The sequence below is a fragment of the Myotis daubentonii genome, chromosome 1, assembly GCF_963259705.1.
Source record: "Myotis daubentonii chromosome 1, mMyoDau2.1, whole genome shotgun sequence".
NCBI classification, from domain to species: Eukaryota; Metazoa; Chordata; class Mammalia; order Chiroptera; family Vespertilionidae; genus Myotis; species Myotis daubentonii.
In genome coordinates, this window is record NC_081840.1 from 82,370,588 (window position 1) to 82,393,057 (window position 22,470).

Here is a 22,470-nt window from a genome sequence, read left to right on the forward strand (position 1 = left end):
TTTGTTAGGTTTATACATGATTTTCATGCTCCTATACAAGGATTCTAAGATCTCCTATGATTGATAAATATCAACAAGTTATTTCTTGGCATCTTCCAATAAGGGTCCCCTATATTCTCAAAACTGTAGTCTTTGTCCTCCCCCTATTTTCTTGCAATTCCTGTCCTGGCTCCCTTTGGCTGGTGTTTATTATCCTAGAGAAAAACGAAAGTGTATATATCTTTATTACTGGTAGGAATGTTTTTTATAAGACTATCAGTGCACATTCCAGGCCTTTCAATATTCCCAAAACAGTTTTGGAGTCTTTACCTAAATTTGGAAAATTACTCACTCCACAGGTCCAGGCCACAGGTGATCAACTGGACACTGATGCAGAATTTCTTGCTTACTGAATCTCCATGATCTGGCAAGAAAAACTTTAGGTATTGGAAACTACTCAAAAATCCAACAAAAATGTGCCTCGTTGGAATGGAAAATAATTCAACCATCTCCCATCCCCATTCTTTTCTTCAACAACACTCCCACTCCAACACTAACCAAGAAACAAAAAAAGTTTTAACCAAAATAGTTTTTAACTTTACAACATTTAATATCTTTTACACACAGCAATTTTCATTTACATCAGCATTAAAGATAATATCACTTATAAAATATAATATGTAACATCAACATTAAAGTATTCAGAAATGCTTTAAACTTATATAAATAAATGTTACAATGGTGCATTTTTTAAAGAAAACCATCTGTCCCAAAGGTGAAGGCTAGTCTAATTTTTATAATTTTCATTCTGTTTAATTTTTTTTAAGTTTAAAAAATTGTAGGGTTCAGCCAGGAAATATTTGACAAGTTGACCCACATTGCTTGTGGTCATGATCCTCTTGGTCAAAGAATAGTAGAAAATGTATTCCTGACTATTTAAAAATGGTCAAGATTTCTGGTATGGTTCTCACCAGTGTTGGGTTCCAAGATATCATCTCTTCCTTTCCCATAAATAGTTCATGATTTCTCCACTAGCATAGACATGTATGAATCTTATGAGAGCTTTCCATATATTAGTTTTCAGTAATGACAATTACAACCATTGCTTCTGTGACTATACTCTGGGTTTAAAGTGTCTCTTAAAGCATTGTACTGAGTATGTGAATGACACCATTTTCTAGGCATTTCATTCAAAACGTGAAGCCCCAAATTTCAAAGTATTCCTAATTTCTGTTATTTGTGGTCCAGTTTTCCAGGCTTGAGCAGGGCAATAGAAGATAGTGATTAGTGGGAGTGAAGGTTGTTAGTAACAACAGAAGTCAAGTCTGTATGGTTAGAATGGTGAAATGGAAAATGGGAGGCAGGAAGGTGCTGTGATGTGTTATTGAAAACATTTATTGGTCCGTTGATCACTACATGTCCCAAATCAGGTGAATCATATGAATTTCTTATGGTATGAAAAACAAGAAAGATATAAATAGAAACTAAGCTAAAAATATAAATAGAACATGTTGAATAGGCTATGAAAGGTACTCATCAATTTACTCGTTTAAGGGAAAAAGGAAAAAAATACAGAAAGTAGAAAAATATATCAAGTTTTCAAGGTATGTTTATTTATTTATATTATATTTGATTTCAGAGAGGAAGGGGGTGGGGAGAGAGAGAAACATCAATGATGAGAGAGTCATTGATTAGCTGTCTCCTGCACGCCCCACACTGGGGATCAAGCCAGCAACCCAGGCATGTGCCCTGACTGGAAATCGAACTGTGACCTCCTGGTTCATAGGTTGATGCTCAACCATTGAGCCACACCAGCTGGACTCAAGGTATATTTTTACATAGAAAAATAAAACAAATCTCAGCAGCTTCATTAAAGTTAATATTACATATAAAATAATGCAGATTGGAGGCTGAATTGCTTAAGGGCTTGGAATCAGCCTAATCTGGGCTCATCTCTGATTCTGTTTGGTAACAAAATGTGATTTCTGGAAAGACATTTATCCTGTCTAATCCTTATGGTTCTTAGACTCTCATTGGGAATTTTGGAGAAATGAAAGGAGAATTACCCATAGAAAGTGCCTGGCACAGAGTTGGTGGAAGGTAACTGGTTGTTATAATCACTAAGAGTAGCAGCAGTATCACAAGGTCACGAAAAAAGTCATAATGCCCTCTTCAGCTCTAACCTCATCTTTTCGTCGTACAGCGCTTTCCATTTGATAGGCCCAGTGCAAGATGGTCATATCCAGAGGGTCTTAAATTTCAATCAGTGCTGATGAATTATATAGTGCAGAAGCTGCTTTAAAGGCAGCTTTTGAAATGAGGACTAAACTTTTACTAGTGGTTGGAAGTGGATAAATTAATTTATCTTTTCATCTCAGTGAGCCCTTGGAGGAAATCATTATCATAAAACATAAAACATTGTAAATCTATAGACTTGGCAGCTTTTGCCCTGCAGAGTCTCAAGACTTGAGTAAATATGGAGATTTAGAGATTTACTGTCTTTTCCTTTGAAGAGGTGATTTCCCTTGGTAGGGAAAGACGGACATGGCAATAGGAAAAAAATAATCTTGTTTTAACTCTGAACCTGAACCAGATTTGAAATACATATATCTTTTACTGGGATAGCTTTCACAGCTGCAAAGTCATTTTTATTAAATTACAATATTAAACTTTAGAGCAAAGATGAGCTGTGGGAAAAACTCTTACGCAATATATGCATCTATCATGAATCAACATTAAAAGCTATGAATCATTATATACATTTTCTCTGAGGCCTGATAAGACAGAAAAACATCATTAATATACATTGTCAAGTCCAGAAGTTGAAAATGGAAAATAAAATTAGCCATTCAGCCCAGCTGGTGTGACACAGTGGTTGAGCATTGACCTATGAACCAGGAGGTCATAGTTCAATTCCCAGTCAGGACACCTGCCTGAGTTTTGGACTCAGCCCCAATAGAGGGCATGTAGGAGGCAGCTGGTCAATAATTCTTTCTCATCATTGATGTTTCTATCTCTCTCCCCTTCTCTGTTCCTCTCCCTGGAGTCAATAAAAACATATTTAAAAACTAAAAAATAAACTAAACTAGCCATTCAGCTTAACAGTCAAAAGTTCAATTTGTCTGAAACAAACAAAAGGTTAAGAAATTTCTAGGTAGATTCTCACAGTAATTATCAGTCTTTATCTGTCTATTCTGAGATACACAAAGTTAAAGCCATTAACTAGTCTTTAGATATACATAGGTATCAATTCAAAAAAATTTTAGAAAGCCTCTTGAAGGAAGTCTACATAGGAGCATTCTTCACTAGAAACCCTGAATCCTTGAAGTTAAGAACTTTGTCAAGGACAATAGGGGTGAAGACATAGGGGCTGGAAGGAGAGGGCTTGAGGGGGAGGGAGAATTGGAGACATCTCTAATACCATATATATATTAAGAAATTTTTCACCTGAAGTCAATTCTACATATTAGGACATAACAGTGAATTAGGATTCAAGCTCAGTAGTATCTTGTGCATGAAACAAAAGAAAATGTAAGAAAGTGCGTTTTAGAAGGTATGTGTTTATTACTTTGAAATGTGGATTAGGATAAGTTGATTTGTGTGTGTTTCTATGTATATACTTGTGTATGTGTGCAAGATTAGAGAGAGAGAGAGAGAGAGAGAGAGAGAATGAGAAAGAGACTCCCTAACTTAATTGATGTTGAGCAGAAAGAGGTGCAGCCTTCTTGTGGTAAAGAAAACCTTCCCTTTCTTTTGTCCACTTCTTCACCAATGCCATGGAAAACAGTAGGTCACATAATTGGTTTAAAAGTATACTGGAATTGTTTGCTCTCTGGCATGGGTATGATAATAGAATATTAGTTAGGAGTACATGGGACTTTAAAATGAGAGAGCATCGCTTCTCGGCCTTTTGGCTAAGATCAAGTGTAGTATCTGTTCTTATCAGTTTAAAATGAGAGAGCATATGGGAACATCAGTAGATATACCATGTTATGAAAATGTAATTATCAACAATAGCTAATCTAATAATAGACAAACATGGTAATTGACTGTATCTTTGCTACACCTCCCATTAGCTAATCAGTGTAATATGCAAATTAACTGCCAACAAAGATGGCGGCTAATTTGCATAGTGCAGGCACGGTGGGACAGCACTATCCGCCTGCCCCGCCCTCATCCAGCCCTCCCGTGGGGGACCTGGGCTGGCAGGCTGGAAGGTGGCTCCGGCCAGAGCGAAGGCCTGGGGAAAACTGGTGCCGGCAGCCAGGGGGAGGGAAGGTGTATTGCACAAATCTTTTCGTGCAACAGGCCTCTAGTCTATAATAACAGCTTTTAGGAACATAGACTAGAATATATTTTGTGTTTTCTGGAATACCTGCTATTTACAATATCCAAGAAGAAACAAGTTGAACATTTAAAAATAATAGATATATCTAAAATGAAAGAATCTCCTTGGGTGATAGTTTTAGTATGTAGAATGAATAACAACCTATGTTAGTTTCTTACAAACCTTTGACAATTGAGATAATAAAACAGTGAACACAAAAAATATATCTTCTCAACAAAGAATTCTACACACCAAATTGTAAAAATTAGTAATTAATTTTCACTATAACCTCCAAGCATACATCTTAATTAGGCACGAAGGACCTGGAGGTGAAAAATCAGTTACCTTCTTGAGCCACTGCCTCCATTTATCCAATTAAGTTGCTTTATGTTAACAGTGACTTTGGAAAGTGCTCGATCATCCATTCAGATTGGAGTATGGAGCCAAAGCTCTTAATAAAACAACTAATAATTTATTAATAGTTTATCTCCTCAAGGGTTATTTTAAACTCTATATTTTTTTTTATGTGTATACATATGGAAAAGTTGAAAGATACATACTAGGTTGGTGAGCTGAATTAAGGAACAAGTAGTGTACTGGATTTCTATATTAACCTTTGCTTTTTTTAAACTATATATAATGATAAATGATACATTCTTAGGAAAAGCATTAAAATATTTAAAAATTATTTAAAGTCTCATAGTAATGAGACTTTATCCACTATTTCAAGCAGTGGTGTTCTTTTTTTACTCTGTCTTTTGATTTTTAATTTTCTGTCTTTTTCTCCTTTTTGTATACTTTCTCCTTTTCTTTTTTCAACAGTGAATGGATCCTTACCTGAAACTTTAATATATAAGTCAGAAGAAAAGAAACAAAGTCTGAAAGATTGAAACACAGATGGGGCAGGAAACTAAGTCCTACATAACCATTAATAACAAATGCCCTTTTCAATATACAGGGTATGCTCAGGCAATGACGAACCATAGAATTATTCAGAATTCAGTTTGAGATCTGTATCCTTAACTAAAGTAAAAAATTGCAATAATGCTATAATTGCATTTACCACTTTAGAATTACACTTACTTTAGACCTGTAATATAGTTATTTAGCAATAGAGTTGCCTACCCACAATTTCAAATAATCCTGCTAAGGCAAAAACTTCTTCCCACTCCATCTTTATCTCTGAAATTTCAATCTGTCTTTATTGTTGAAGCTAAATATTCCATACTTGTGCACAAAATTCATGCACTGGTGGAGGGAGGGTCCCTCAGCCCAGCCTGTGCCCTCTCCCAGTCCTGGACCCCTCCAGGGATGTCCGCTTACAGACATCCCTCTTACAGTCCAGAACCCCTAGCTCCTTACCACCCGCCTGCAGGCAGGCAGATATCCCCTGAGGGGTCCCAGACTGTGAGAGTGCACAGGCCAAGATGAGGAATACCCCTTCCCCCAGTGCACAAATTTCATGCACCGGGCCTCTAGTCATAAATAAGGAAATCTAAAAGCTTATAATGAGAAACATAAAGCAGTAAAGGCCTATATTCTTCTGGTTTTAGCAGTTGTACAGTGTGCTGACAACAGTGCAGTAATTTTATCCAATTTGTGTGTGTGTGGGGGGAGCATTTTTAACCTAGAGTTTTATTATTTGTCATAATAATACAGATAGATAGATAAATGATAGATAGATTGATAGATTGGTTTAGCTATGTAAAGAATTGGCAAGTTTGTTTTCACACTTTTACTAAATTATGTAAAGAATCACTACAACAAAATGAGACACTTACCATAGTAAAGTAAGACTTATCTTTAAGAAAACAGTGCTTTCAACTCTTAAAAGCAATGAAGGAAAGTTCCACTATGATTGATGTCATCTTGAGTAGAGAAAACCAGATTGATATAGAGCAATAATTAAAATGGTAGCTATAGGCTACATCTAGATGGAACACTGAAAAATAATATATTCCAGAAATAAAAATTTTACATTTAATATGTTACAAGAGAAAAGTAGACCCATTAGAGGAAAATTGCACATTAGAGGAAAACAAGTCCCTATTAAATTAGAGGTAAAAAGAAAAAATATCTATGTGATTTCATAAATATTTTTGAATTAATTCACACATGCCTTATTATTTGGATTCTCACTCTCTTAATATTCACTAGTGTCTCACAAATACTTTATTAAAACCTTACTGTGTGAATATAAAACTGTCTATAATGAATTGGTTTGTATGTGCCAGTGAAAAGCCCTTAAGTGGCGCATTTTTGATAGGATAATATATAGTCAAGGTAGTTGCATTTCACCTGTTTTTCCAAAAGAACCACTTTTTCCTAAGCAAATCTTGGACATTTATTCTTTTACTTACCCTTGTCACCATCACTTATCACCAAATAGCAGCAGGTAACTATAGCCTTCATTTTCTTTTTCCTTCCACCAAAACACAGGACTCTCTTCATTTGGTCAATAGCCACTTTAAAAAAATCTAGTGTTTATGTATTTTATTTTACTAAGTGCTTTGTGCATTCATCATGTATTCTTTAACATATTTTTTTCTTTTTATCTGCATTACAGTATATGTTCACCATAGAGTCAAAGAGACCAAATTCATATATGAGCACATATGTCTTCAAATGTTTTAGTAAAAAGGTAATTGGTATTTTAAACAATTTAGATGATACATTTTTATTTTCTAAAATAGATAATTTATAGCATTTGTAGTTTGTAGATTGCCTTTTACATGTAAATTGTACTGGTAATTAAGTTAATTTATTAATTTTCAAAAAGGTTAAACATTCATTTTTTGGCCATAAAAAATTTATAATATCAAGTGTTAACTGTTTTATACACCCTACTAGTGACCCGGTGCACGGATTCTTGCACATTGAAAGGAAATAATTAGATGGTGGCCAGTGGAACGGGATTGCACGAGATGGGCCAGACACACCCTGGAGTCAACCTCACATGGTCCTTCCCAGGCTTCTGCGGAGTGAGCGGGGTCCCTCCAGCAGGTGGTGTCCCTTGGCCTAGCCTGCGGGGATCAGGCCATAACTGGCTTTCCAACATTCCCGAGGGGTCCCGGAGTACAAGGGTGCATTCTGCAAAGTTGCTGTCATACAGGGTGTGGAATGCAAATGCAAGTGTGCAGTAAACCAGATTCAGGGCCAACAGTGCCCCAGCAACAACAAAACACACGGCCATCGGTTGAATTGTGCAGCCCTGAGAGGAATCAGGCTTCCTCCTCTCTAGTTTCAGTGTGTGTCACCCGAGAACCGCTGCTGCCAAGTCACTGCAACTCAGCAGCTCCTGCATTAAGCGTCTGCCCCCCTGGCGGTCACTGAGTGTCATAGCAACCAGTTGGTTGGTTGGACACTTAGCATATTTGCCTTTTATATATAGACTAGAGACCTGGTGCACAAAAATTTGTGCACTCGGGGGGAGAGGGGCTCCTTCAGCCCGGCCTCTGCCCTCTCACAGTCTGGGACCCCTCAGGGGATGACCACCTGCTGGCTTAGGCCCGCTCCCCAGGGGATTGGGCCTAAGATGGCATTCAGACATCCCTCTGGCAGCCCGGCAGCCCTCGGGGGATGTCCACTTGCCGGCAGGGAGCAGGCCTAAACTGCAGTCGGACATCCTTAGCGCTGCTGAGGAGGCAGGAGAGGCTCCCACCACCACCGCTGTACTGGCAGCCATCAGCCTGGCTTGTGGCTGAGCACAGCTCCTCCCATGTGAGAGCGCCCTGACCACCAGAGGGCAGCTCCTGCACTGAGCGTCTGCCCCCTGGTGGTCAGTGTGTGTCATAGTGATCAGTCATTCCCAGTCCTTCTGCTGTTAGGGTCAGTTTCCATATTACCCTTTTACTATATAGGATAGAGGCCTGGTGCACGGGTGGGGGCCGGCTGGTTTGTCATGAAGGGTGTCCCGGATCAGGGTGGGGGTCCCGCTTGGGTGCCTGTCCAGCTTGGATGATGGGATGATGGCTGTTTTCAGCTGGTCACACACCCTTCAGGGTCGGGGTCTCCACTGGGGTGCCTGGCCAGTCTGGGTGAGGGCCTGAGGGCTGTTTTCAGGTTGGTGGGATACTGAAGCTCTCAACCTTTCCTTTTTTCTTTCTTTTTTTTTATTCTGGGATTAATTTACCTTCTATAGCTGTCACTGGAGCTGAGAGCAGGCTCCAGCTCTGAGGCCGTTGCTGGCTGAAAGCAGGTACCTGGGTTTGTTTAGATTCTATAATTGAAACTCTTTTGCCATCACTGGCCGCTCTAAGCTCTGAGGCTGCGCTGGCTGAATGCAGGTTTCTGGGGTTTGTTTAGGTTCTATAATTGCAACATTGTTTCATCCGGAGCTCAGAGCTGAGCTGCGGCGGGGAACGTTTACTTCCTCCATCACTGGAGTAAGCAAGCCTCATGTTCATGTTCGTTTCAGCTGCCTGGCTGCCAGCTGCCATCTTGGTTGGCAGTTAATTTGCATATCTCGTGGATTAGCCAATGGGAAGGGTAGCGAAGTTACAGCTAATTACCATGTTTCTCTTTTATTAGATAGGATACTATATCTCTATCCTGAACTAAGAAAACTATCCAATTGATTTACTTTTCATTAATATGGTTTGAATTATTTAATACTAGAGGCCCAGAGCAAGAAATTTGGGCATGGGGGGATGGGTGTTCCTCAGCCCGGCCTGCACCCTCTCCAATCTGGGACCCCTCAGGGGATGTCTGACTGCCAGTAGTTGGACAGCCCTCTCACAATCTGGGACCGCTGGCTCCTAGCCACTCACCTGCCTGCCTTCCTGATCACCCCTAACCACCTCTGCCTTCCTGCCTGATTGCTCCCCAACTGCCCTCCCCTGTCGACATGATCAACCCCTAACTGCTTGCTCCCCCACACCAGCCTGATTGTGCCCCTAACTGCTTGCTCCCCTGTGCTGGCCCGATTGCCCCTAACTGCTGGCTCCCCTGCCAGCCTGATCGCCCCTAACTGCTTGCTCCCCTGCTGACCTGATCACCCCTAACTACCTCTGCCTCGGCCCCTGCCACTGTGACTTTGTCCGGAAGGAAGTTGGACGTCCGGAAGATGTCCGGTTGATCAGGTGTAATTAGCACATTACCCTTTTATTAGTATAGATTATCTTTAACTGTTATTTAATGTTTTTTTAAAATATATTTTTATTGATTTCAGAGAGGAAGGAAGAGGGAGAGAGAGAAACATCAATAGTGAGAGAGAATCATTGATTGGCTGTCTCCTGCACACCCCCTGCTGGGGATGGAGCCCACAGCTCAGGCATGTGCACTTGACCGAAATCGAACTTGGGACCCTTCAGTCCACAGGCTGACGCCCTATCCACTGAGCCAAACTGGCTAGGGCTTAACTGTTATTTACAGCTTTTACTTAATACTAAAACTGAACTTGGAATCACTTAGTCAGATTCTGCAAAATGCCTTCTAACATTGACTTATTTATGATGAGAGTAAACACCTCTTCACATTTTATACATCCAAATAAATCAATAATATGCATTGTATCCCCACCCATGTTGCTAATGATAGTGTATTTATGTATATGAGAAAGCTATCACAAAACATTTTTGTTTAGTTTTTATAAGCAATTGGTGTAAAAGCTATTTGTTTGTCTTTATTTACTTTTAAAATAACCCAAGTAATTTGTATTGGGAAGGAAAAATGCAGAAACCAGACAGCCAGTGCTGGGACGATAAATCATTCTAAGCATGGATGATGACAATGGTGGACCAAGAACAGATCATTACAGAGTAAAGAGAAGACTTAGTAATAGAAATTTATTCAACCAGAGAGAGTTGGCCAGAGGCCATGAGAGGAGACAACAGGACAGAATTCAATTAGATGGATGTGTGAACATAGAGGCATAGTAGTAATTTAGAACTTGCAAATGCTTCTGAAGTTTTTTCAAAAGTGTCAACCAAAATAAAGAGGTAAACTGAGGTAAGCTCAAAATTATTGAAAAGATGTGTTTATTCAGGAACACTAGTAGAGAATTGCAATTTGGGAAATATAAATTGTAGCAAGCTATGGATGAGTCCATTGAGAGTTTGGGGTAGTCCGTACTTATGGGCAGGAGAGGTAAAGAGGAGAGAGTGCTGTTAGAGTCTGCTAAAAAAATAAATAAATAAATAAAAATGGCAACCGGCTTTGAATATTCCCTGAGCAGACAAAACTATTCCAGTTGTACAAAGCTCAATTATTTTGAGAGATCAATTCAACCTGGGTCATTTCTTGTTCATGTATTTGGAAGGCATAAGCAAAATTTCCCAAGGTTGATATGAGGCAATCCCTGAACATATTCCCTATCATTTATGAAAATTTCAATATTATCAATTTTTTGTCAATCAAACATTGATAGGAAATCAGTTTCTTAATTCTTTCATTTTGTTTTCCTATGATTGCATAAGTAAAATTTTCTATTTCATAACCTCTAGTTTCATTTTAGATTGGAATTCTTTCACATAAGCATCTCACTTTCTTTTTAACAGCAGAAGATATCACTTCAAATATTCAACTTAGAAGCAAAATATTTGAAAATTGCAAATCAGAAGGTTTTAGTGCTATGCCATGACAATCCATTCAGAAAGCCCAGTTCTTCTAGATCAAATGCTGAAAATTTCTTTTAGTGTAGTAAAGTATGTGAACTTTATTAGTAACTGATTTTTAAATACATAACAAAAGACACCTCAATCACTCTCATCCCTTGGGAAATTCCAAGGTTTTTAGGAACTCTGTGTCAGAAATAGGAAGACCAAATATATATTTCTAATTATGTCACAATATTATGAAAAGATGTAGGGAACACTAAAAAACACACACAAAATTTTTTAAATTATCATAACCCCCACTACTTATAAAAAGCTGCTTATAAAAAGCCAGACTAGCTGGTTTGGCTCAGTGGATAGAACGTCATACTGAAGAGTCCTGGGTTCCAGTTCAATTTGGTCAAGGGCACATATCTCTGTTGCAGGCTCTATCTGTGCAGGAGGCAGCCAATTGCTGTGTCTCTTTCACATTGATGTTTTTCTCTCTCTGTCTCTTCCCCTCCCTTCCACACTCTCTAAAATTCGGTAGAAAAATAGCTTCAGGTGAGGATTAACAAAAATCAATCAATCAATAAATAAATGGCAGGATAGATAATATTTTTCCCAATGGAAATGCTTCATGCTCATAAAATATAAAATATTTAGTATGATTAGCCTTTATAATTAATATTAATAGAAGTATAATTATAATAACTTGGTCAAGCATTTAGTAAAGAAAAAATTCTTTTAACCAAAAACTTATAATTTAGAAAGATACATATATAGGTGCATATAGTGCGTATTATTCATTTTTAGAAACAGGCTATCACATATTGTTGTTAGGATGATTAATAGAGATATGTTACGCAATTAGCTAAATACCAGATATAGACCAAAAGTTCTAGAATGTTTGTTTTCTGTGCTATATCCCGAAATGGATCATGATGGGCTGATATTTATTATGCTCTATATGTTGCTAAGTAATATATTTATGTAAATAAGATCTTAGAGGAATCTTCTGTGAGCAAATAAAAGATTTTTCCAGGGGGATAAAACTATATTGGCAAAATATATGTTAATTGAAAATGCTTATGGCTTTTCATTAGGCAACATTTTGATGTTTTCATTTGAATATAAAGCAAATTCCTGAAGGTAATATGTATATATTTGTGGGGAAATTATACTTTGCTATTGTTTATATTTTCCTTTGCTCTAATTATTCCAGATTTTTGAGATATTATAGCATTTGTAGTTTGTACATTGCCTTTTACATGTAAATTGTATTGCTAATTAAGATAATTCATTAATTTTAGGAAGCTGAAACGTTCATTTCCTGGTGATAAAAATGTATAATATCAAGCATTAACTGTTTTATTTATTTTTTTTAATATATTTTATTGATTTTTTACAGAGAGGAAGGGAGAGAGATAGAGAGTTAGAAACATCGATGAGAGAGAAACATCGATCAGCTGCCTCCTGCACATCCCCCACTGGGGAAGTGCCCGCAACCCAGGTACATGCCCTTGACCGGAATCAAACCTGGGACCTTTCAGTCCGCAGGCTGACGCTCTATCCACTGAGCCAAACCGGTTTCGGCCATTAACTGTTTTATATGTCCTATAATATATCTCTGTCCTGAACTAAAAAAAGTATCCAATTGATTTACTTTTAATTAATATGGTCTGAATTAAATATATAAAGTTGAAACTTTTTTATATATTTTTATTAATTTCAGAGAGGAAGGAAGAGGGAGACAGAGATAGAAACATCAATGATTGGAATCATTGATTGGCTGCCTCCTGCATGCTCCCCACTGGGGATTGAGCCTGAAACCTGGGCATGTGCCCTTGACCGGAATCGAACCTGGAACCCTTTAGCCCACAGGTCGGTGCTCTATCCACTGAGCCAAACTGGCTAGGGCTCAAGTTGAAACTTCATTCATTGCTCTAATTGATGTTCTTGTAATAACCTGGTTATTATTTGAAAAAAAAAAAAAATGAAAGGAAGACCAAATAGTATAGACACGCCATTTGGAAACTTTGCCAAAAGCTTCATTTAACACTCTCAAAGTCTGTTTTCTGCTAATTGATGGGGGGAGAGACTAACAAAGGAAATTTAAGTGCATGCACAGTAAGGTCTGAGTGTCACAAGAGGCTAATTGCCCATCAATAAAACCTGGAAACAGGTAATTGGCCAGGATGGGCATGGCCACTGAAAGTTCCAAAAGCCTGAATATTTAAACTTGTAAACAAAAAAGTGAGCCCCACCCCACCACTCTTTCTCTCTCTCTCTCTCTCTCTCTCTCTCTCTCTCTCTCACACACACACCCACACACACCCACACCCACACACACACACACACACACACATATGTCCATGCCCTCTTGGGACTCCTGCTGCAGGGTTCTGCACTGTGCACACATGGTGCATGGCCATGCTGGACTTCACACATGGACTAATGGACTTTAATCGGGCCTGAATGCTGAACCACACTGGCTGAAACAGGGAACATAAACTATTTCAGACTCTATTGAAACCCCAACTGCACGTTTTCCAGGACTGGCTTAGCGGCAGGGTATTTTGGAACCCCCAAAATGCAAATAAAGCCTTCTTCCACCTTCTATCCTTCTGTGGGGACGTCTGAAAATGCTTCTTTCAGCAGCACCCCAAGAACCTTGCTCCCCCAAATGAAAGGGGAGTTTCACCCATTGGCATCATGATGACATAGCTTAACTTTTATTTTTAAGTAGTATTTCTTCCACTTCTATGTGATCATAAATCCCCTTTGTACTTCTTTGATATCTTAAAATGTTCTTTTGTAATTGTTTGTTTAACACATGCTCACCTTTCCAGAATAATTGTGTTTCATTAGCCTCCTCAAGAAACTCTCCAAAGAGGTCTCTAATTGAAATATACCTTTCTAGCTTCCTTTCTTTTCATTGCCCAAATCCTTTCCTCCCTCTTCTAGTGATACTAAATTCTGTCTACTTATGATTTTGGTTCCCCTTGAAAAAAAAAAACTAACTCCTCCCTAAATTGTTCTTCTTTTCCATTAAAATAATAAAGCATGTGTGGGAACCCTGATCAGAGTATGCCAGATGTTCAAGGCCAATCTGAGCGTGGGAATCCTAATCATGATGCTCAAGGCCAGGGTGCCATAGGCAGATGCAAGGACACAGCAGTTTCACTGTATGCACTGCACAGCCATGCCCTTATATAACCCAAAAGACTGATGTCACTATTTGGCCTAGAAGCCTCTTTTTTCTAAGTTAGTATGAAGATATGTTATTGACCAGCCAGTGAGAGGCTGCCTGGTCAGATTACTATGTTTGTATAGCTCCTGTGTTGGGGGTTGCATTGTGGGGGAGATGTATTATTACTGACCAGTGGTGCTGGCCGTTTTTGCTAGGATGGCTCCTGTGTTTACTACTGTGTTAGCAGAGGCTGCTTTTATGTAGGACTATACTGCTTTATCTGATGGCTGGTTGGTAGCAATGGCTACTTGGACTACAATAAAGACTCTCTTATACGCCTACAACTTCTTATGTCTTCTCTGTCTGATATCTGGCATCCAAGGGGGTCCAGTCCCTGGCAAAGGGACTCGGACCCAACAGTTAGCATAGTGGAGCAGGAGGAAGGAGTGAGCACGCCCATAATTGCTGCAGCAAGCAGGGTCAAGGAGAAACTTACTCCAACAGCATGTTAGCAGTGCTCCATAAGAATTTCTTTGACAATGTATGAGTTACTGCATTGATTTTTCCATTATAATTCAGGTAGTTACTCACTTCTGAATTCTCTCTGGCATCTCTGATAAGCTTCTTGCAGAACAGTGTTTTCCTTTTCTTGATTTGAGACATATAATTATGACCTATTGTTTATTTTTCTGGTTAAATTAGCTTGAAGGTTATTTGAGGAAACATTATTTTGGCATATCCTTAAAGTAAAATTTAATGCACTTCCTGAAATTTTTTATTTTTGCTATTTAAATAAAACATGCTCTATAATAAAGTTTGTAAAACATTATCTTTGCTGCTATTGATTTAGATAATTTTTGTCATAGGTATAATTCTCCTGTAGACAGGAGCTAAATGATTCCTCTTTTTCATGTGTGGTCTTTTCAGGCCATTAAAATACTATTTAGTGTGCTGAAATATAATTTGCTGAATGACACCCTGGTGGCCTAGAAATGTTAATGTAGATTCCAGAAGTTTCATTGAATAACATGTGCGCTGGATTGAGAAAATTTGTTTCAATATATATCTAAAATAAACCCAACCTAAATGAAATAATCTATATTTACTAATATTCTTAATTTTCTTTTTTTCTAAAACTCTATCCTCAGGCTAAATCTCCTTGAGAGCAATTCAGCAAGTTTAACATGTACATTATGAAATGGTACTTAAAATCTTTCAAAATGTATGTCAAGTTTCTTCCTTGTTAAATCACTTCAAATTGATTTTGAAGTGAGCTAAGTACGTAGATTAAAAACAAGTTGAAGGTCATAGAAAAGATAATGCAGCTGTCATTTATTAATATTAATGAAACATTCCCAAAAATAATCCCCATAGGCTCATACTTGGTTCAATATCTATATTATAAATCTAAAGAGTGAAAACCCATAATGTCATAAAGAAGTAATTAAACTCTAGGTTGTTGAATCATCAATGAGGTTAAAATCAAAGTACTTTAAAAGTACAAAGAAGAACATAGGCATAAAAAAGGAAGGAGAAAGAAAATTATAAAATGTTTGCCCTAGCCGCTTTGGCTCAATAGATAGAGCGTCAGACTGCAGACCAAAGGGTACTGGTTTTGATTCCAGTCAAGGTCACTTACTTTGGACGTAGGCTCCTCCCCAGCCCAGGCTTTAGTCAGGGCGTGTGCAGGAGGCAACCAGTCGATGTGTTTCTCTCATACTGATGTTTCTCTGTGTCTTTCCCTCCCTCTTCCACTCTCTATAAAAAAAATGAATGGAAAAATATCTGCAGGTGAGGATTAACGAAAATTATAAAATTTTGAACCTGAATAGTTTTGTGTGTGCAGTAACCTATTAATTATACTGAAAGAAGCAATTGTACTGGGTTGAAATGTAGGATCAGCTCCTAATTAGGTTATTTTGGATAATACATTTCATAACAATGGTCTGTTGCTAATAGTAATACTTATAATAAAAAAACAATAGTTATCACTTATTAAGTGCTTTCTGTTGGCCAGACATTGTATTAGTGGTGCCCATGTATTATCCTAACATTCTATTTATAATATAATCATCATTTTATAGAAGAGGAAATCAAGTTATTGAAAGTTAAAATAACTTACCCAAGTGCATACAGCTTGATAGTGGTAGAACAAGAATTTAACTCCAGATTGTATAATTCCAAAAACTACATTCTGAACTTCTAGATCATGCTATCTCCTAGTTATGTAACTTCTCTGAAGATCAATTTCTTGACTTGTAAGTAGGAATTATGAATTAAAGTGTGTAGGACTGTTGTAAAGTTCGGTTTTCAATTTTAAAAATATTTGATGAAGGCCAACTATGCACTGATAGTATATTATGTCTGGGGATATCATTATTCCTTACTTTAATGTGACTTGTGGTATATGAGCAATAATGATAAGCAAAAATGTAATTAAGGTGAAATGTGATAAACCACATTTATAGTGTTCCTCTCTTCACACCCTTATCCAATTAACAGCTTTTTTTTTTCCAGCTCTACTTCATCAGATAGTAAATCTAATCACTTACAGTCTCTATTCTAAAATCCTAGGTCAAGACAAAATCAATGTATTCCCCAGGGCACATGAAAAAGACTTCTATCCAGCCTACTTGCTTTCCTATTTCTTGGAAACAGGTCAAACTAATATAGAAATGAGTGTAAGGAGAAGAGAGCCCAGCATTAGACAGAGTCCACAGTAGCGCCCTCTGCCTGTGTGAGCTTTAACCATGACAAAGGATTCAGGAGGGACACAGTTTCAGGAAACGTAAAACTTAAGGCAAGAAAGAAATGTGGCATCTTAGTAAAACTAAAGCATTTCAGTTTGTTGGAAGAGAACCTCACAGGAGATATACACAAAATGAGAGAGATTGGGTCAGAGCATACAAACTCCTATAGCAGATATTGATGATTTTGTAAATTATCTTTAAAGTTATGGAATTTATTTAAAGTTTTAAGCAAGAAGAAATGTGATAAATCTGAAATATTTCATTATATTAACAATAATTTTCATACTATTTGGGGTATTCAGATCATTTGCATTCGATATGAGTTTTGATATCATTAGGCTTCCATCTGCTGTGTACTATTTGTTTCTATTTTTTCAAGCCTATCTTTGTTCCCCTTCTTATCAAGAATTTAGCTATGCTACACTAGGGTATTTTTGCCTCCACATCCATTTTGTTAGCCAAGGGGATCCTTAAACTGACTTTAATCCCTCATATAAGTAGATAACCCAGATAGTAGCCCAGAAATGAATTAGAGTTCCTTTTTTCTCCCACAACCTCTCCAACACCTGTTATTATGTACTTGTCTTATTTATAACAGCTATTGTAAAAGGGTGAAGTAGTATCTCATTGTAGTTTTGATTTGTATTTCCCTAATAGCCAGTGAAGTTTAGTATCTTTTTATGTAACTGTTGGCCATTTGTATATCTTCTTGGGAGAAGTGTCTGTTGAGGTCCTCTGCCCATTTTTTAATTGAATTGTTTGTTGTTGAATTGTTTGTTGAATTGTATGAGTTCTTTACTTATTTTGGGTATTAACCCTTTATCAGAGGTGTTCTTTGCAAATATCTTCTTCCAGTGGTTGTTACTTTTTTTGTTTTGTTGATGATTTCTTTTGCTGTGCAGACATTTTAGTTTGATAAAGTCCCATCCATTTATTTTTACTTTTATTTCCCTGTCTTTGCAGTCAAATTCATAAAATACTCTCTAAGACTAAGGTCCATAAGTTTACTACCTATGTTTTCCTTTTCCTTTATGTAATTTTTTGCTTCAGGTCTTATATTTTGGTATTTAACCTATTTTGAATTAATTTTTGTGTGATGACAAATAATAGTCTAGCTTTATTCTTTTGAATGTGGCTTTCCAATTTCCTCAGCACTATTTATTGAAGGGGCTTTCTTTTCTCCAATATATGTTTTTGCTCCTTTGTCATAAATTATTCGTTCATATACATGTGGATTTATTTCTGTGCTCTCAATTCTGTTCCACTTATCTGTGTGTCTGTTTTTCTGCTAATACCATGCTGTTTTGATTATTGTGGCTTTGTAGTATAATTTGAAGTCAGGGAGTGTGATACAGTCGACTTTGTTCTTTTTCCTCAGGATTGCTTTGGCTATTTTGTGTGTGTGTGTGGTTCCATACAAACCTGATTATTTTTTGTAATGGTGACTGCCGGACCTCCGCTCTGCGCGTCTCCACCTCTGTCACTGGGATTAGCCACAGAGTGTGCCTGCCTCTCAGGGAAAAATGCGCCGCCTCTCCAGTTCTCTGAGCTGCAGATAACAGTGCCCTGTAGCCTGACACTCAGTGCTACCACTTCTCCTGGGGCCCAGTGCTAGCTCTGGAAGGGTGAGGGGAAGCAGCCAGTCTCTGTGGCTTAGTTTTTCTGCTTGACAGTTGTGGCCACCAGATGGCTGTGTCTACACCTCTGCTATACACTGGGTTAGATGGCAGCACCTATGGGCCACCCAGGAACACTCACTGTGTCTCTTTGCTCCTCCAGGCAGCAGGGAGTACTGGTGGCAACCTGACTCTTCTCCTCTCCCAATACCTACAGTGAGCTCTCAGCTACATCTGTATTCCACATGTTTTTGAGACCTATTTTTACCAGGTAAATAATTCTAGGTTGACAGCATTTTCTTTCAGTACTTCAAAGATGTTATTCTGTTGTCCTCTCACTTGCATATTTTTTATGAGGAATGCATTATCTTCATATATATATATATCTATACTAATAAAAGAGAAAAATGGTAATTGGCATATGACAATACCCTTTTCATTGGCTAATGAGGGCTATATGCAAATTAACTGCCAACTAAGATTGGCAGTTAACTGCCAACAAGATGGCAGTTAATTTGCATATGTAGGCACAATGCAGGGAGGCGAAAGGGAAAGCAGGAAGAAGCCTCCTGCCACTTACAGTGATCGGAAACCCAGGGGGGAGCTAAGAGCTGGGGGGCAGGGCAAAGGCAGCCCTGGGGCCACCTTTGCCCTGCCCCCCAGCCATGATCGGAGAATCAGGCGCCTTTGCCGCCCTGGCCAGTGATAGCAGGAAGTAGGGGTGGAGCCAGCAATGGGAGCTGGGCACGGTCGAAGCTGGCAGTCCCGGGAGCTAGGGGTCCCTTGCCTGGGCCTAAAGCGAAGCCCACAATTGCGAGGCCGCTGCAGCTGCGGGTCCCCGCTGCCCGGGCCGGACGCCTCAGCCAGAGGCTTCCTGCAGGGGCAGGGGCGGAGCCCGCGCGATCGCGGCACCCCCCCGCTGCCACTGTAGGTCCCCACTGCCCGGGCCGGACGCCTAGGCCAGAGGCATCAGGCCTGGGCAAGGGGCTGATCCTGCGATTGGAGGGTGATGGGGGTCAATGCCTGAGGGCTTCCCAGTATGTGAGAGGGGGCAGGCTGGGCTGAGGGACACTCCCCCCTGCCCCCCCCACACACACCCAGTGCACGAAGTTCGTGCACCGGGCCCCTAGTATATATATATATATATATATATATATATATATATATATATACATAATTTGGTAAAAGAAGATGAATTTTCCTCAGGCTGCTTAAAGGTTTTCTTTCACTAACTTTGAGAAAGCGGCTGTGTTGTTCTTAGAGTACTTTTCTTGATGTTTCTTGTGCTTGTGAGTTATTGAGATTCATGTGTATGGGTTTCTAATTTCATCCATTTTGGAAAAATTTTGGCCATCATTTCTTGAATATTTTTTCTGTCCTTCTTTCCTCCCATTTGATATTTTCTAACCTTTGGAGACTCCAATTGCACATACATGAGGCCACTTGAAGTTATCTTGCAGCTCACTCATATTCTCTTAACTGTTATATTCTCCTCTGCTCTTCTGTGTTTTTTTTTGTTGGGTTTTTTTTTTGGATACTTCCTTTGTTGTATCCTCAAAGTTTACTAATTCTTTTATCTGTAATGTCTAATCAGCTGCTAACTGCATTCAGTGTGTTTTTCATCTCACCCTTTGTAGTTTGCATCTTTAAAAGTTCAATTTGGAAGCAAGTCAGAGAAAAGTAAGTTTCACATGATCTCACTGATACGTGGAATCTAATGAACAAAATAAACTGATGAACAAAATAGATCCAGAGACATAGAAGCATGGAATAGACTGTCGAACCTCAGAGGGAAAGTGAGGGAAGGTGGGTGAGTGTGAAGAGATCAACCAAAGAACTTGTATGCATATATGCATAACTCATGGACGCAGACAATAGGGTGGTGAAGGTGGGGGGGGGGAGGTGTGGAGGTGGGCTAGAAGAGGTCAATAGGTGAAAACAGGGAACATATGTAATACTTTCAACAATAAAGATTTAATAATAAATAAATGGGAGTGTACATTTTAAAAAATATTCAATTTAGTTCTTTTTAAATAATATTTGATTTCTCTACTTTTTGAAACACATCGAATGCAGTTATAATAACTGTTTAAATGTATTTGCCTACTAATTCTAACATTTGTGTCAGTTTAGGGTCACTGTTGGTTAATTTATTTCCTCATAATGATTTTTTTTCTCTTTCACACCTTATCATTTTCTATTGGATCTGAGACATTGAGACTTTCAAGTACTTGGGTGTTGGATTTTTTTTTTAAACCTAACATATTTTTAAGCTTTGTTCTGGGATTCAGCTAAATTACTGGTGTTGACCTTAAACAAATAAAAAGCCAGATACATTTTGCAGAAATATGATTTATTTTAGAATAATAAAGAATTACAGTTTAGGACATGTGGTCCAATGACAAATCACACAAACTATGTGCAAATCCTGAGAAACAAAGGAGAGGAAGGTTTTTAAATAGAGGAGAAGAGGAAGATGGGAGAGCTGTTATAAACAGGAGTATTTCTTTGGGTACTGTGATTGTTATAGTTCATGAGAGTTCCCCGTTCTGGCCTTCTGACTTTATTTTATACTAGAGGCCTGAATCACGCAATTCATGCAAGAGTAGGCTTTATAGCCATGGCGGCTGCCTCGATCCCACGGCTGCAGCCCAGGCTTCTTCCAGAAGGACGTCTGGTCTAATTAGCATATTATGGTTTTTATATTATAGATGAGGCTTCCATTTATTAATTTTTACATTCGAAAACAATTTTATCCTTTGAGATCCCGCTTTTAACATTTTTAAAGTAACTGGGGTTGTGCTAAGTATTGTTCATGGCTAAGGAGATGTGATTCTCCATGTCTGAGGCATGACCCTCTGTATACTTTACCCAATGCTCTGTGACTCGTAAGGTTTTCTAGTCCAGCTGATAGGAAAAGGCACAACTCCTGACCCCTGTGATCACTAGCCCCTGTTACCTTCAACCCTTTCATTTGGCTCATTCACTAGTACAGGGCTGTTTCTATATACATGAACATATATTTGTATGTTAATTTCTACAAGGGTATCCTTTGGAGCCCTCCATTGTTGTATCTTTATGTCACGCTTTATTCTCTAACTAGAGGCCCAGTGCACAAAAATTTGTGCACTCGGGGTCCCTCAGCCTGGCCTGTGCCCTCTCACAGTCAGGGACCCGTCGGGGGATGTCCATCTGCTGGCTGAGGCCCGCTCCCTGGGGGATCGGGCCTAAGCTGTCAGTCAGACATCCCTCTGACAGCCTGGGAGCCCTTGGGGGATGTCCACTTTCCAGCGGGGAGCAGGCCTAAGCTGCAGTCGGACATCCTTAGTGCTGCTGAGGAGGCGGGAGAGGCTCCTGCCACCACCGCTGTGCTGGCAGCCGTCAGCCTGGCTTGTGGCTGAGCAGAGCTCCCCCTGTGGGAGTGCACTGACCACCAGGAGATAGCTCCTGCATTGAGCGTCTGGCCCCTGGTGGTCAGTGTGTGTCATAGTGACCAGTCATTCCCAGTCGTTCTGCTGTTAGGGTCAATTTGCATATTACCCTTTTATTATATAGGAGAGAAGCCTGGTGCATGGGGGGGGGCAGGCTGGTTTGCCCTGAAGGGTGTCCCGGATCAAGGTGGGGGGTCTCGCTGGGGTGCCTGGCCAGCCTGGGTGAGGGGCTGATGGCTGTTTGCAGGCTGGCCAAGCCCCCCAGTGGGGACCTTCACCCCATGAGGGTGTGGCCATCCTGGGTGAGTGGCTGATGGCTGTTTTCAGGCTGACCAGGGCCCCCAACCACCCAAACTCCCAGTGGAGGCTGGCTGGAAGCAGGTATCTGGGATTTATTTATCTTCTATAATTGAAAATTTGTTGCCTTGGGCGGAGGCCACAGCTAGCCTGAGCGGGTGGGAAGCTTGGCTTCCTCCATCGCCGGGGCAACTAAGCATCCTGCTTGCTTCGTGGATGTCCGCCGCCATCTTGGTTGGGTTAATTTGCATATAGTCGCTCTGATTGGCTGGTGGGCGTGGCTTGGGTGTAGCAGAGGTGCAGTCAATTTGCATGTTTCTCTTTTATTAGATTAGATTATACAC

The 22,470-nt window shown here is 39.3% G+C and overlaps 1 pseudogene; it reads left to right on the plus strand.

Annotated features, from left to right (window-relative positions):
- The first annotated feature begins 3,873 nt into the window (after window positions 1–3,873).
- LOC132222983 (U2 spliceosomal RNA) lies at window positions 3,874–4,048 on the plus strand (annotated as a pseudogene).
- Window positions 4,049–22,470: the final 18,422 nt, after the last annotated feature.